This window comes from Pteropus alecto, unplaced genomic scaffold (genome assembly GCF_000325575.1).
Source record: "Pteropus alecto unplaced genomic scaffold, ASM32557v1 scaffold63, whole genome shotgun sequence".
NCBI lineage: Eukaryota > Metazoa > Chordata > Mammalia > Chiroptera > Pteropodidae > Pteropus > Pteropus alecto.
In genome coordinates, this window is record NW_006434897.1 from 8,727,701 (window position 1) to 8,744,175 (window position 16,475).

The 16,475-nt window shown below is 34.2% G+C and overlaps 1 pseudogene; it reads left to right on the forward strand.

The window, feature by feature from the left end:
• Positions 1-1,867: 1,867 nt before the first annotated feature.
• Positions 1,868-1,987, forward strand: LOC112478951 (annotated as a pseudogene).
• The last annotated feature ends 14,488 nt before the right edge of the window (positions 1,988-16,475 follow it).

Consider the following 16,475-nt stretch of genomic DNA (forward strand, 5'->3'; position numbering starts at 1 on the left):
GTTAAATGCTAAAGAAAGTTTGGGAAACTTTAAACCCAATTAAAGAGATTTCCTTTATGCAGGACTTCTCAGAACCTTTAATGTGCCAATGTTTATTGTGAATTTCCAATGGGGAAATACATTATTCAGTATCTTCTAAACTTGTCTGACTTTATAGCTCTTTTATTGAGAAGCATTTAATAGAAACACTGTTGAGAAACACTGAACCAAGAAATTCCTGAATTATCATTCACTACTATGATTTTATAATGCTATCTAGGTCTTCTTTCTAATTCTTTCAGGATCACACTCATATCCCAGTTTTAGACTTCAGGTCTACTGTTTTAGAATTTTATCCAGGGAGCAAGAGATGCAGGTAAATAAGTTTGCAAATTTTAAGTAATGTATACTAAATCTAAAATATATCAGAAGGGAAATATAGAGACTTATGCCATTACTGACATTACCACTTGTGGGTAAAATACAATTTTTCTGACCACAGGAATGAAAAGTTTTAGACTTTGCATTAATATTTTGCTCTAACTTTACTGAAGTTGTTGAAGCAAAAGTAAATGGCTATTTGAGGTTTTTAAAGAAGGAACCTTAAAACTATTAAAGCAAGAGAAAAATTTATGAAGCCAGCAGTCTTTAATAACAAATATATTTTTTTTAATAACAGACTTTCCTTAACTCTTCCTGACTAATTATTTGAGGAGTGACATGTTTGCACATCATTTGCAATTTAAAAGGATTATTTTTATACCTGCCGAGCTGCTCTATTGTGAAATTATTTTTGATATTCATTTGAAGTAACTTTTAATCATAATGATATCTGTTTTGAACACATTTTATCCACACTGGATTTGAATTACTGTGGTACATTTTTGGGAAACATTTTAGAACAATGTTTTTCAGGTTATTGTAGTTCATGGGTCGGTAAGACATATATTTATAAAATTGAGGCGGAGAGTTTCCCAACCATTTTTTTTTTTTTTTTTGCCAAGTGGGACAAAATAAAAGCAACTAGCAAAAATAATTAAGAAAAATAGGTCCTAGTAAGTGCTTTTCAATAAAAGACTTGTATAGTCAAAATTTTGAAGGGTGGTTTGTAATTGGTGGATGGTGTGGGGAAGTTGCTTTTTCCTGAGACTACTGTTATTCAGATTATATATTGTATGTATGAAAAACTGAGACAAAGATGTTAGCTTCTAAGTAACACACTGAAGCCCTCTGTATTTAAGGATCAAGTTATAATGGGTTGGACTAGCATGAACTTGGATACTCTTGTGTCAGAGATTATTTTGGGCATGTGTCTGACAATTTATTCTTAGAATGAAAATAATATACTATACAATGTAAAGTCTCCATAAAATATGTTCATGTTTATTTAGGTATACCTAATACCTTCAAACATTTTTCATTTAGAAATTTCTTAACCTAAATTTAATAAACATCATTTTTTAAAAGTACTCTTAAAATTTTTTAAAAAATAATTGTCTTGTAGCATTAGTGTCCCATATCAGAATAGAACTAGTCACATATTTCTTATTAGTTTGGAATATTGTGAGATGGTTAATTATAGAGTGTGTACCTGAAAGATTTCCATTGGTTCCTTGAAAAAGGCCTTAGTGATCCATTTTGTACCAATGGGTTAAGAAAAAGAAAAACAAACACTTCCAATTTGATAGTTCTTTTTATTTTGTAGAAACTACTTCTGAGAGATAGTTATTAAGAATGTTTTGTAAAAGTGTTTAAGAAATACATCTCCAAATTATCCCACATAAAAATCTTGTGATGGTGAGAGAATACAATTTCAGAATAGTCTTCATATTATTCATAAAATGATAGAAGTGGTTAGTGACAGTTTGTTCAAAAAAATGTGCAATTTGTCTACAGCCATGCCACCCTGAACACACCCGATCTCATCTGATCTCAGGAAGCTAAGCAGAGTCGGGCCTGGTTAGTACTTGGATGGGAGACCACCTAGAAAGATCAGGTTCTGTAGGCGTTAAAAAGAAAAAAAAAAACAAACGTGCAATTTATTCTTTTTTTCTTTTTCTTGGTCTTTTAACTTTTTTCTTTGTGAGGACAATTTTTTTTCCACTCAGACTATTTTTAAAATATGGTGGAAGAATCACATTAAAATTTTCTTTATAGCCTCATGGTACTTCTCTGTTAACTTGCATACAGACAGAATCCTGTCATTGTTCCTCTGAACTGTTGCAGACAGAATTCTAATGGCCTCCATGGTCTCTGCTCCCTAATGTTCCTCCCATGATTATATTAGTTACATGGTAAAAGGATTTTTCACACATAATTAAGGGCACTAATCAGTGACCTAAGATGGAGTATCTAGGTAGGCCTAACCTAATCACCTGAGCCATATAAAAGCATAGAGTTTTCTCCATCTGATAGTAGAATGGGAGTCAGAGAGATTCCAAGTGTGGGAAGGTTTCGATGTGCCATTCCTGCCTTTGAAAATGGAGCAGGCAATGGGGTGAGGCATATGAACAGTCTCCAGTGCTGAGAGGAGACAGCCAGCAAGTAAATGGAAACCACAGTCCTACAAGACAGAAAACTACCAAAAACCTGAAGAAGCTTGGAAGAAGATTTCTCCCCAGAACCTCTAGATAAGAGCCTAGTCCAGCCTATACATGAGTTCTTTAAAAATTATGTTAAGGAAATCTCTACCAATTCTTATTATAAAGTGTTATTTAAGTCAAGATGTTAACTTTCATAAAATGCCGGTACGTATCTACAGTGATACTATCATTTCTCTCCTTTTTACCTATTAATCTGGTTAGTTATTATTGTTTTCTTGGTGACTGTCCGTATTTCTGATATGAATCCAATGAAGGCATAGACTGTGCATTAATGCGCTACTAGGTTCTAACTGTCAAAGATTTGTGCACTGATGTGTGATTTACATTGTAACCTTCGTGATGTTAGTTTTGTCAGGTATAGTAACTGATATTAATATATCCATTCCAACCTGTTTATGCTTATTGTTTGCATGGTATATCTCCTTCTATTCACTTGTTTTCAATCTGTGTCTTTATATTTAAAATTCATCTCTTGTGGAACAAGTCTTGTTTTTTTAATCCATCCTGATAATCTCTGACTTTAATTGGAAAGTTTTGTCCATTAGTATTTAATACAAGTATTAACATGGTAGGATTTAGATCTACCAATATATTATTTTCTATGGTTGACTCCTCCATTTTTTGTTGGACTTTTTAATTTTTCAAGATTCTTTTTGCCAGTCTGGTGACTGTGTGGTGCTATCTTATTCTGCTTTTACTTGGCATTTTCCTAATTACTGAAATTCACCACTTTTCCATAGGTTTGTTAACTATGTAGACATCGTCTTTGTGTAGTTGATCAGGTCTTTTGCCCATTTTCATATTGGGTTAGCCTCTTCCTTATTGATTTGTAGGTTCTTTACATGTTCTGGTTACGAGTCCTTGGCTAGTTATATGTGCTGCTACCGCCTTCTTCCACTTTATACTTTATGCCTTTTTACTATCTTAATAGTCTTAAAAAAACCACACACACACACACACACACACACACACACACTCTCTCTCTCTCTCTCTCTCTCTCTCTCTCAGTTTTAATGTGATCAAATACGTAACATGAGTGTTTAAGAAATATTTCCCCATTGCCAGAGGCCATGTGCCTTGTTTAAGAAATATTTCCCCATTGCCAGAGGCCATGAAGATACGTTATCTTCTAAAAGTTTCAGTGTTTGGCCTTTCATTTAGGTCTTTATTCCATCTGGAGTTATTTTTTGTGCATATGAGTTTGGGCCTAAATTTATTTTTTTCCACAGTAATATCCAATTTTCCCCGCACGTTTATTGGAAGACTATCCTTCCCCCACTGATATGCAATGTCACCTTTGTTGTGAATCAGGCGTTCATATATGCATGAGTCTATTCTGGGTTTTCTATTCTATTCTACTGGTTTATTTTCTTATCCTTCTGCCAAAAGACCATATTTTTAAATTTTCCAATACTTAAAAATGTCTTGATAATTGATAGAGCAAGTTCTTTCAATGAATTCTTTTTTGAGTGTCATCTATTCTTAGTCTTAATTCTGTATCAATTCAAATTACTTTGTTAATTTATACACACAATTTCTGTTATGATTTTGACCAAGATTGCATTGAATCTATAGGTCTATGGACCAAATCTGTCCATAGCTTTACAATATTGGATCTTCCATTCCGTGAACATGACATATCTCTCCACTTATTTTGTCTGTTAAAATTTTTCTCAGCAATGTTTTTAGGTTTCTGCAAAAAAGGTCTTCTACATTTTTTTCATCAGATTTGTTTTATTAGATATTTTTGATGCTAAAGCTAATACCTATTTTAAATTTCATTTTGTTTGTTAATCATATATACAAATATAATGTGACATTTATAAATTGCTTATGAATCCAGGAACTTTGCCAAGCTCTAAGTTCACAATAATAATATCTGCAAATAATGACAATTTTATTTTTATTTCTTACTCCTATGCATTTCTATTTCCAGACTTCCTGCTCTTTCCAGGGTCTCTAGTACAATGTTGAATAGAAGTGAACAACTGTTTTTTTCTCCCATTCACAAAGGGAAATCTTTTCACTTTTCCTAGTTAAACATAAAATCTGTAAATTTTGATAGATGTCTTCTCAGATTAAGAAAGTTCCCTGCTAGTCCTAATTTACTGAATACTTTTAAAATCATGGATATTAAATTTTATCAAATTTTTTCTGCATCTATTGGAGAAAGTCTTATGCTTTTTCTCCTTTAATCTAATTGGTAAGTTATATTGATAAATTTCCTGTTACCAACCTTGAAATCCTCACATAAATCCAATTTGGCTGAAATATACTGCCTTTTTTACATATTGCTGAATTTGTTTTGAAATTATTTTGTTTAGGATATTTGCATCCACATTCATTAATGAAACTGACCTTAATTTTCTTTTCTCAATGTGTCCTTGTTAGATTTTTGTGCCAAGACTTTGCTAGACTTATAAAATGAGTTATAAAGTTTTTCCTCATTTTCCATTCTTTGGAAGAGTTTACAAGATTTGGATTATTTCTACCTAAATGTTTGACAAAACTCATATTTAATACCATTTGGGACTGGATGCTTTTGTATGTGTGTAATAGATTTTTAATGATAGATTCAATTACTTTAATAGTAATATGACTCTTCAGTAGTAATATGACTCTTCAGATCTTTTTCCTTCCATAAGTTTAGTAAGTTGCATTTTTATTGGAATTTTCCATTTCAATCAAATTTTCAAATTTATTGGCATAAAGTTGTCAAAAATATCCACTGGTCATATTCTTAGTGTTAGTAAGATCTAAAGTGACATCTTCCTTTAAATTACTTGATTATTTGTACTTTCTTTCTTGACCACACTGAGCAGATTAATGAATTTACTAATCTTTATTATAAAAAACCAACTTTTACCTTTGTCGATCCTATCTTTCGTATATTTGTTTTCTGTATATTTGTCTTGTGTATTTTAATTTCTGCTCTCATCTTAAAAACTTTTTACTTCTTTTCTAACTTAAGATGTTTAGCTTATTTTCAGTCTTCTGATTTTCTAATAAAGTTCCATCTAAGTAGTGTTTTAGTTGTATTCCATAAGTTTAAGATATAGTATTTCCATAATCAATTAAAAATATTTTCTAACTTGCATTTCTTCTTCAGCTCAAGGATTCTTTTAAAGTATGTATCTTAATTTGCAAATATATGGAAATATTTTCAGTCTTTTTGTTATTTATTTCTAGCATACTTGTGATTAAGATATAGAATTGTGATTCTTTAAAATTTGGTTAATACTTTTTTATGTACCTTTTAGAATTTCTTTAGTGCAGGTCTGCTAATGGTGAACTCTAATTCTTGCCTGGAAATGTCTTTTCAGAGCTATAATAGAGGAACCAGACTTGTTCCTTCTAAGTAAACATGCTTATTTAGTATGTAGCTTCCAGACTCAAGCTCACTCATAATCCTAGAAAACTGCTAGAGTTCCAGGAATTCTGTTTCCATTCCTAGAAGCACGAAGAAGGAAAGAAGGAACAAAAAGCACAAGCTGTCCATCCTTTTTTAAAACAACTTCTACTTATATCTCATCAGCTACAACTTAGTTACATGACCACACTGATGAAGGTGGGTTACAACATGAAGTCTTTAAGCTCAGTGTTTGGTGTTTGGAATGAATCAAAAGTATTGTTACTAAGAGAGAAGGGAAAAATGAACTTGAGTAGGCAGAGAAAACAGTGCTTGAAAAATTCAGTTTTGGCTTTATGTAGCTAAGGAGCTACATGCTGTACATGTACAATGATGTCATACATTGTGGAGACTGTCAGGTAGGGGTCACAGTAGAGAAAGTTCTCTCTATATTCTCCAATGGTGAGTAAGCAGGGAAGGATGCTCATGGCAAGGAACATGGCAGACAGCTCATGGCCCGGCTTTTGAAGCCGTTTGCACCAAAGTCCACCTTTAATACGCCTATTTCCAGTTTACAGACCTCCTTTCATGGAAAGGGCATAGTAGAATACTCTCAGGGTGTAGTTCACTCTGAGGAAACAGTAGGCAGAATATGCATTTTGTTTAGTTTTAAAAAATTAGCTATGCTCTTGTTTGAATACTCTCTTAAAATTTTTGGACCCCATACAGGAAAACTTGGGTAAATCTAGGGAGAAAGCTAATTTCACTCCAGTCTCCTGTAGGAAAGCTCTAGAGGCACAATTAGGTTGCTCCGGTTATTTTATCATCCTTTTGTGTTTTTCTACAACAGAATAGTTTTAATACTGTGTTGATTACAGACACAGAAAAGTGATTTAATCAACCAGCAAGGGCAGGACATAATGATAACATCCCAACTATGGAAGCCAGCCTCCAAGATGGCTCCTGAAGATCCCTGCCTGCTGGTATTCATGGCCTTGGGTCTCCCCCTCCCATGTTGGGGAGCCACAGAATATTACGAAAATAATAGTGTGACTTCTGACCCTTGTCTTAAAAGACACTGCAGATTATTTTTCTCTTTTGAATCACTTGCTCTGGGGGTAGCAAACTGCCATGTGAGGTCACGCAAGCAACCCTACAGAGGCTTACATAGTGAAGAACTAAGGCCTCCTGCCAACAGCCATATGAATGAGCCACCTTGGCAGAGGGTCCTCCAATCGCAGACAATCACAGCTCCGGCCAATAGTTTGCTTGCAACCTCATGAGATATTCCAAGCTAAGCCATCCAGCTAAGCCACTCTTTTATTCCTGACCCACAGAAACTACACAATGTTTGTTTCCTAAGTCATTAAATTTTGGGGTCATTTTTTACTCAATAGATAACTAATACACTAAGTTTAATATATTTATCTCCCAACAGAATTCCTGAGAGGTACATCTGCAAAACACCTCCCCTTAATAAATCTTTTCTCTTTACTTTACCGATAAAATTGTTGCCTCTCATCCAGACTCTAAGTGTTCCTCTTCCTGAATGAGGGTCTGTCCTCACTATTTGCTTGATGAATATCTTCCCACATGTCCACTCAGTGGGAAAAGCCCAGCCCAGAAAAAAATCATCCAGATATCTAAATCTGATGATTATCTCCTTATGATCATCTCTTCTGTCAGGTTATTAGTATGTGAATAAATGGTTAAAAAAAGAGCAAATGTGCCATCATCCTTGGTTTCGAGACATAATTATAGTCTAAAGCAGTCATTTTGGAATAACCTAGAGTTTTACAAAATACAGATCCTAGGCCTAGGCCTCACTAAGTCTGAAGTGAGGCTCAGGAATCAATATTTTTTTAATCACTAAATTATTCTGATGATCACCCACTGTTGTTTTTTCTGGTAAAACCGTATGATTTCCTTCTAATATTTATCAGTCTCCTCTCTCTGGAATATAAGCTCCATGAAGGCAGATATTTTTGTTTATCTTGTTCACTGATATATCCCTAGCAACTAGTACTGTGCCTGGCACACAGCAGATGATCAATAAATGTTGAGTAAGTAAACAACAATTTCAGAAGCAATGAGTGCTATGGAAAGAAATAGAGTTGGGTGAGAAAGATCAGAAATGAGATACAGGGTATTTACAATGTAAAGTCATAGTAGGGTAGATTTCACTAAACAGTGACTTTAAGAGGTTAAGGAACGTGCTGTATGGATATCTGATGGAAGAGGGTTCCAGGCAGAGGAAAAGCAGTACAAAAGCCCTGTGTCTGGAATATTCTAGAAATATCAAGGAGACCAGAGTGCTTGGAGTGGAATGAGCAAGGAAAGTACTATGAGATGGAAAGCAGAGAGGTAAACAGGTATCAGATCATGTACAGTCATTTATATATATCAAAGAACTTCAGCTTTTAAGAAATGAAAAACTATTGCAGTGTTTGAACAAGGACATTGCATTTTTAAAGGATCATTCTGGCTGTTTGTGTTAAGAATAGAATATAGAGGAGCAGGATGAAAGTAGGGAGACAAGTTAGAAGTTAGGCTGAGCTTTATTAAAATGACTTTAAGAAAAAATTGGAAGAAAGAAATTGGATATAATGAATAAACACAACCTTCTTGAGTTTTGCTGAAAGGGGCAACAAATTATTCAAGCAAAGGTTTTATTTTTTTGAGATGGTAGATATAACAGTGTATTTGTATGCTAATGGATGACCCAACAGAGGAAAAAAGCACGTGTAGTTCCCAAACCTGGGATTCTAAACCCTAGAAGAGACAGGAACCAGTGAAAGAGATCAGTAAAGACACAAGGGGATCTCGAAGAATACGTCACTAAGACTTTTTTGTAGACACTAGCTTCAAATTGTAGTGACCAAAAAACCTTTCCCTGTGGAATGTTTGAGAATAAAGTGGCACATCTCCACCTCTTTTTACATAATAAATGCTATAATCATGTGTCAAGAGAGAATGGTTTCTCACAGAAGCGTCTGCCAACCTTTTCCAGTCTCCATGGGGAACGTGGGGTTGACCTCAGTTCATGTTACCATCACTTTCTCCTTCAGTTTTTTATTTTGCTCTCTGGTAAACTGCATGTGGTTTATATTAATATTTAAATCCTCTCTCTCCACCTCACCCCCCACACCATATTCACTCAGCAACGCACATCCTGGCCGCTCTCTTTATTTTGCAAATACCATAGCAGAATTTAACAGGTGGGTTAATTTGCCTAATGATATTTCTGTTCAAGAAACATTTGATCATCTAGATCAGGGTTTCTTAACCTCTGCAGTATGACATTTTAGGCTGGGTGTTTTTTTGTTGTAGTGAGTGCTGATGCATTTTAGGGTATTGAGCAATATTCTTGGCTTTAACCCACTAGACGTCAGTAGCACCTTCCTTCTGCCTCCACCTCCTGCCCAATGTGACAAAAAAGTCTCCAGACATTGCCAACTGTCCAGGGGGTAAAAATAGCACCCAGTGCAGAATCACTGATGTAGATGTAAAATTCAATACAATAATAACAGATCTTGATGGTATCAATGATAATACATGGGACAAAGCTGGGGATTTATTACCTATATCTTTATCCTGTGCTTTTGTCCCAGATATTATTGTTAACCTTCCACTACTTACCACTATTCTTTAAAGAACACAATAATTTCACCCTGGTTTTAAAACCTGATACTTTTACAAATGATTGGACTGAGGAGAATGAAGGAATGAGAATAGGTGGACTATGGAAACTTAAAATACTATTGGTGAGATTTTTCTCATCTAAGGCTTTTCAAAATATTTGCCTGAAACATCATACAGAAAAATATTTTTTCTATTAACTGATTGCTGATGGCTTAAAATTGGTCTTAGCTGCAGTGGGTCCATAAATGCATATTACTTTGACTTTGAAGTATCAAAAAACAGAACCAGAAGAGCCCAATCAAGCTTGAATTCAAGATCTAGTGCAAAATTACAGCAAAGACAGTATGGGATTGGCACAAAGATACACAAATACACTAGTGGAATAATCAGGAAGAGTATGACAGGTATCAATGCAAGTCTATAAAAGGATGAATGGTTTTTCAATTGGGATTGAAACATTTGGATATTTTCTGGAACAAAATGAGACTTGACCCTTACTAAACATGATATATAAAATTTAATTTGAGATAGAGCACAGTTCTAAATGTGTAAAACAATAAGCTTTTGGAGTATAACAGGAAAGTTTCTTCGAGACCAATAAATAGAACACAAAGGGCACTAACCATAAAAGACTGACTTCATTAAAATTAAGAACTATACTTACTCATCAAAAGACACAATTAAACAAGTAAAATGACAAATCACAGACTGAGAGATTTTCATGATACATATATCCGACAAGACTCATATTGAAATCAGTAACAAAATGACAAATAATCCAACTTTTTTAAAATGGGCAAAACACCTGAAGAGGTCTGTCACAGAAGAGGCTGTTCAAATGGCCAACAAGCGTGTAAAAAGATGTTCAACATAATTACTTGTCACAGAAATAATTAAAATATAATACACCTACCAGAATGATTAAAATTAAAGACTGTCAATATCAAATATTAACAAGGATATGAAGCAACCATTGCAACTCTCATACATTACTGATGAGAAGGAAAATTAGTTCAACCGCTTTGAAAAACAGGCAGTAGGAAAACTGATAGCACTATGCACTAAAATGAAAAATACACCTATCCTATGATTCAGCAATTCTTCTCATAGGTACAATTCACGAGAAATGAGTGCACATATCCGACAAAATGTTTTAAGAATGTTCACAGCAACATTATTCGTAATTCAAAAACTAGAAACCCAAATGTCCATCAGTAGAAGAATCAATCAATTATGGTAGTCTCACAATGGAATACTCTGCAATAATTTTTTTAAAAAACTAATGATACTTGTAACAAAATAGATGATTATTACAGACATTAAGGGATGTGTTTATATGAAATTTAAGATCAGGTATAACAATTTTATCACAGAATAGTGTTACCTTTTGATGATGGTATTGACTAGGAAGGGGCATGAGGAAACCTGGAATGTTCCATAAATTTATATGGATGGTGGTTTCATGGGTCCTATAGAGAGTATAGATAACTCAACTCTTGATGAGTTTTGCTGCAAAGTAGAGAATCAGAGTGGTAGCTGGCAGAGAAAATGGGGTTAAAGTTTCATAGAGAATGGGGAAATAACATATTTATATGTTGATAAGAATAAAGGAGTAGCAAGGGACAACTGATGGTGATGCAGAGGATGATGAAGCAATGTCCCCGAACAGGGTGGGAGGAGATGAGATAGCCCACCTATGCGGAGGTAAGGGAGGTTCTATAGCAGCAGATAAGAAGCCAGAATACATCTAATTGTACAAGTGGATAGATGTCATGATGGGAGGGAGCCTGGAAGGTTCTTTTCTGATTGTTTCCATTTTCTCATATTTAGTTTAATGTGGCTGTTTCTCTTTATGTCCAGCTACACAGGTATGAGCACCTGAAAGGCAGAGCGTTGGATTTAACCAGCTTTTCAGTTTGCCATAGACTAAGTAAGTTTTGTGAGTAAGATCATACATATCTGGAAATCTTATTTTTACCAGTTGGAGCATAATTGCCATTAGGCTCTTTCCATGGACCAAACTAGGAAATAATCTTAAATACTTTTAAGTGAATTCATATTAATATTTGTAACTTTAATATTATAGGAATACTTCATCTCACATTTATATTTTTTCTCTGGCAGTGAAAATCTTGGGTCCTGATGAATTCTGATACCAGTATTACTATCAACAATAAAATTACCTAGTGAAGTTTTAAGATTTCTTTGCAGTAATTTTTGCTCTTAGAATATATACCATTAAGGACGTATAGATGGAATATTATATTCAACATTCACTTAGAATAATTATTTTCTCTGTATAAATCCTACCAATATGAAATATAGGCTTTTTAACTGTTGGAGTTAAATTTGGATGTTTACATTTTGCATACCTCCTACATTTTTTTAATATACAAAACACATTGTTAAAGACAACCAAAACTACATAAAAGGTTATACTCAGAGAAGTCTTGCTTCCATCCTTCTCCTCTCCCCAAGCCCTCTTCATCCCTTAGAAGTAACCGTTTCTTTACTCTGTAAAGGAAAGAATTAAACATTTATCCTTACCTTTGGGGAAGAACTATAATTTATTTCCTGTTAATGAGGGAAAATTCTTTTTTATAGGAAAATGTCAATAAATGTTGAAGAAATTATTTAACGACATTTTTTTCTGTAAATTTTAGTGAAATATTTCAGACAAGGATATTAAAACCATTGGGCAAAAGGTTGTTAAAGATGATGATACTGGCACAGAACCAAAGTATCACCCCACAGATTACTTGCTTACTGCAAAGGAAAAACATATCTTACGAATGAGAAATCTGGTATTACCATCTTAGCTAAATGATCAAATTTGACATGTGCTTACTGATGGAATGCAATATGAAATACACAGCATTAACCATGAAGCACTCTTGCCAAAAAAAAAAAAGCTTAAAATAAATCTGGCCAAACTCTAGGCTAAACTTGCAATTAATGGAAATTAAAGATTCCAGAAATAAAAGAACAAGTTAAACAATCAGACAAATCCAGAGTGTGGGCCATCCTACAATACAGCTAATCTGGTTTCTTCTAATAGGCAATGTCAATGGGGAAATGTGGCAGAGCTATTGTTATAGGTTAAAAGACACTAAATGATTTAAAACTTAAGTTTTTAAGACATAATGACTCACAAACAGTAAGGTATTCATACCAGGAACAAACCATATATTTTGTGTTAAGCAACTCATTATTACTCTTACTGTATAAAAAGTAACATTTGTGTAGAAGTAACATGTGAAGTGTGTTACTGATTCTTTACATTGGCAACAAGATGGACATTGAACATTAGAATTGTAAATTTTATATATATAAATCACTTAATAGCATTTCATTAAAGTTTCAAAAAATTAAAAATTTTTAATTTAAAATTTTATTTAAAATTGAGACATATTTATATTTTGCCTTTTAGTTTTAATAATTTTGAATATTTAAGACAACTCTTTTGAAAACAGAAATAATTTTTAATATTTATTTTAATGTTCATTTTTGATGAAATAATTTAAATTTTATACATTTGGAATACATTTTTTATAATTCATATCACTGCCAACAGAAATTTAAGAGAAAATTCTTATTATAAAATGTAATGATTCTGCTAGAATGAAGGCAAGACAAATGTTTCCTCAAAGATTTGAAAAGACAAAAGATAAACACAATGAAAGAATAACCAAATATATAGAGAATATAATCAAAATAAGCAGTGTTCCTGACAGAACAGAACAAAAGAAACAGAGGCATTAATCAAAGACAGATGTCCTTATCTCTTTACCCAAACACTGCTGTTCAATGCCCAGATATGGCAATAATTAAATTCAGTCATTTTTGATATTTTGCACTTTGTCATGTAAAAACCATAGTGCTACACATCTTTTTCAATTTTATTGTAATGAAAATTTATTTTCCAAGGTAAAAGGATGGAATATATTTTAAATTTGTTAGCTTGACTCAAACAATTTAAATATTTAGACATATATTACATGTAGATCTCCATTTAACTCTTGCCTTGGGCCCTGTAAACACTGGAGATGAGCCTGACTGCAATTTTCAATAGAAAGAAAAATTAAGCAATATCTATAAAGTTTTCAAAGAGAAAATCCTATAACACTAGAATGTTAAACCATTTACACCTAGTCAAGTTTCCTTTGCATGTAAAAAAGAAACAAAAAGATCATTTCATCTATGCAAAGGCTGAGAAAATATACCATCTAGGACTCCTTCTTGGAAAAGGCACATAATGATGTCTACCAAATGGCCCCAAATTAAGAGCTCTTTAGAGTTTGAGGGATTTCTGGGAAGATGGCAGTGGGAAAGCATTCCTACCACTCAGCTCTCAACTGCAGCCCAAATGCCCACTACCTCCCCCAAGTAGGCAGGTAGAGTATATGAGCTAAAGCCTCAGGTCTTTAGAATGAGTGAGCAGGACTTTCCCTTCCAGGCCAGATGAAATACTGGGGTCCTATAGAAAGATAAGAACCCTGAATTAGGACTGAAAAGTCACTTATATGTGATCATACCAAATCTTATGATTATTCCTTTTCAAATCTCTGGCCCTTGGGGAAAAGTGGGAACTGACAGATTGACTGAACACTTCCTGCCCCAGAAGCAGAGTTCAAGGGAGCAGAGTTCTCTGTAGGGGATAAACATAAACAACCTTCTGGCTCGAGCACCAACAGCAGGCTACATGACATCAGTGTCTCTCAGGACTAGCGGAGTCACGCTGGAGGTACACCAGCAGCAGGATTTGGGCCCTGAGCAAGGCTGAGGCCCTGTGCAGGCAAAGGAAAACAACAAGGCCCTTCACCTAGCACCCAGAGTGAGGAAAAACAGGAACACCCAGAACAGAGATTACCTCCTGAAATAGAACCACTCAAGGGCAAAGAAGCTACCTTAAACATAAAAAATGAAGAGCTTGAGGAAATCTGATTACAAATCACAAAGCATGGATTTAAAAACTTTAAATTAAGTAGATAAATCCAAGCACAGAAAGGTCACTATTTCGACCTCCATTAATTAAAGTGAAGTCAGAGGCCTGTCTCAAAACCACTCAGCAAGCAAGAAAAATGGAACTCAAGAGAAAAGATGACTTCTGACCTGTATAGATCAAATCGCATCTCTCATTACAAAAAAACAAAAAACAAATACACGAGAGTGCCAGAAGTTAATGAAATGTAGATGAAGGAAAGGCAATAATTAAACAAATTAATTAAGAGAAAACTTAAGTTTGTAGATTGAAGGGGTTAGGAGCCCCAGTCAGGATTGAGAAAATATGCACACCTAGATTAGCTTCACAAAACTCTCTATTTCAAGAATAAAATCATACAATCTTCTAGACTAAAAGAAAAACAGTGAGAGACAAAGAATCATCTCCCCACCTACCTTCCAAAAAAGATCAGTATCGTGTTTTCAAAAAAATCTCTTAACAATTTAAGATAAAATCAGGTTAGCTTCTTTCTTAATCAAGTTTGAGTCCTTTCTTATGTTGCTTGGTATAGTATAGTCTTTACTAGGTAGCTGATATAGTCTCTGAATACTTCCTGATTTGGAAATATTTTGTTCACTTAGCAAGTGAAGGATATCTTGGCTGGGTAACAGATACATCGTATGTATTATGTCAGGCACTGTTCTAAGCACTTCAGAATTATTAACTCTTTTAATTCTCCTAACAACCCAGGAGGTAGATGCTGTTATAATTCCTATTGTACTAATGTGAAATGGAAGTACAAAGAGGTTAAAAAACTTGCCAAAAGACACAAGCTGATAAGTGGCAAACTTTTTCTTTCTGCTAATACCAGCCAATGTACAATACTAAAAGCCATAGCAGAATAGAGACATTACAAAGTAGTGATTCATGCAGGTACACCAGTCATAAATTTGTAAGCACTAACAACATACAGATTTGACTTCAAAAAAAGTCAATTTGTGAATGAGAAAAAAATACCAAAACTTGTCACTGAAAGATATAACTGTAAAAGTATTTATAATGCAAAATAAATAGTTAAATAGCTCTTAGAAAACAACAGTAAAGAGAAACAACAGAAAAAATGGACTAGGGATATAAACATGCAGAGGAGTATTAATAAGCAAGAGTCGATCTGAATATATACACATAAGAAACTATTTCTCTACAATGCAGAAAAATATAAAGAAACAATAACATATCACTTTACACTCATCCAATTGTCAAGAATTAGGAGCCTCAATCAACACCTTATGAGCCCTTCCTACAGCCGACAAGGCCATGGTGAGCTGGGCCTGGGCTGTCCCGTCGGACCTCATTTCTTTCCACTCTCATCGCTCCATTCAAGTCACTGTCCAGCTAGTGATCTTTAAACACCAAAACAGTCTCCTCTGCCTGAAACCTTCTCTCCTTAGATAAGACTACAGCTGCTCTTTCACTCTAATCAGGTGTTTACCCAAAAGTTAACTGCTCAGGAATTTGCCTTGATCACCCACCCAATCTAATACAGAATCCCCCCTCCCATAATGCTCCATCTGTTTATCCTACTTTATTTACCCTTACAACACTTATTAGTTACCTAGTATAACTGCTTGTTTTAATGTATTTGTACAGTATTTGTTTTGTGACTATATTAGTTTTATAGTTGGGTATTTGTATATTGCCTGTCTCCCACAGTAGACTCTAAACTCCATGAGAGCAGGAACTTTTTCACTCTAGTGACAGAGTATAGGACACACGGCAGAGACAGTAAATATTTGTTGACTAAATGAACAGACATACAATGAGCGAACACCTGCCACTAGTAAAGGTGCTAATAAAGTGGAATTCTTCTGCACTTGTGGGAGATTTCAGGATTTATAATAGTGTGTTTGAATTATGTAAAATTATGCATTTGTATGACAACGTTCTCTTCAACCTAGCA